Source organism: Penaeus monodon, chromosome 22, assembly GCF_015228065.2.
Source record: "Penaeus monodon isolate SGIC_2016 chromosome 22, NSTDA_Pmon_1, whole genome shotgun sequence".
Classification (NCBI taxonomy): Eukaryota; Metazoa; Arthropoda; class Malacostraca; order Decapoda; family Penaeidae; genus Penaeus; species Penaeus monodon.
The window spans coordinates 6,947,593-6,948,557 of NC_051407.1; the positions used below are offsets into that span (position 1 = coordinate 6,947,593).

General features: G+C 47.5%; 1 pseudogene; it reads left to right on the forward strand.

The window, feature by feature from the left end:
- The window catches only part of LOC119587239, a 1,141-nt pseudogene extending 391 nt beyond the window's left edge, over positions 1-750 (forward strand).
- The last annotated feature ends 215 nt before the right edge of the window (positions 751-965 follow it).

Below are 965 nucleotides of genomic sequence, written 5' to 3' on the forward strand. Positions count from 1 at the left end.
GATTGGAGGAGGAGGTTTCGGCTCAGGAGGATGCGGTCCCGGACAGGTGTTCCATGCTGGTAGATGTGTTACCCCACGCGAGAACCGCAAAGTCTACTTGTACAACGCACCCCCTGCACCACCAGTTCCCCACGGTCCTCCACCTACATCCCTGAGCAACCATTGATACAAATATCGTGTCATCCAAAAAACCCGAAGAAGGTCCAGACCAGAACCTATCGTCATACCCCACCACAGACGCGAAGCGTTGTGTATGTTCTTAACAAGCAGACACCAGAACAACAGGATGTGATCGAAGTCCCAGTCCCAACCAGCAACCAGTCCTAAATTTTTTACTTCGTGAACTACGCTGACGGCGAGAACCCAGTTCTTCCAAGTGGCGTTGATCTTCAGACTGCCTTGAATGCAGCTTCCCAAGGAGGCGGTCAAGTGATTGGAGGAGGCGCCGGAGGCAGCGGTGGCGGCATCGGCAGTAGTGGAGGAAGTGGGAGTTTCGTAAGTAGCGGAGGTATTAGTGGTGGTTTTGGAGGCAGTGGAGGAGGCAGTGGAGTTGGAGGTGGAGTTGGAGGAGGGTTTGGAGGCAGTGGAGGAAGCGGTGGTTTTGGAGGCAGTGGAAGTGGTGGATTTGGAGGCAGTGTTATCAGTGGAGGATTCGGAGGCGATGGGGATAGTGGGGAAATCATCGTCAGTGGAGGTGGTGGTGGTTTCAGCAGTGGAGGTTCCCTATCGAGTCGTTACTCTACACCATGATGACTATATGTGTTGTTGAAATTTTGAAATATTCTAAAAGAAAAATATATTTTTTACCATTTGTTTTATAAAGTTAAAGTGAATGTTTATTATTTTAATAAAAAATATTACTGGATATGACACTGTCTGTGTCCTATTTTCCATGCACTGTGTAGGCTATATGCTTTCTCAGTAAATCCTTACTTATATTAAGTGATATCCTTTTCATTATCTTT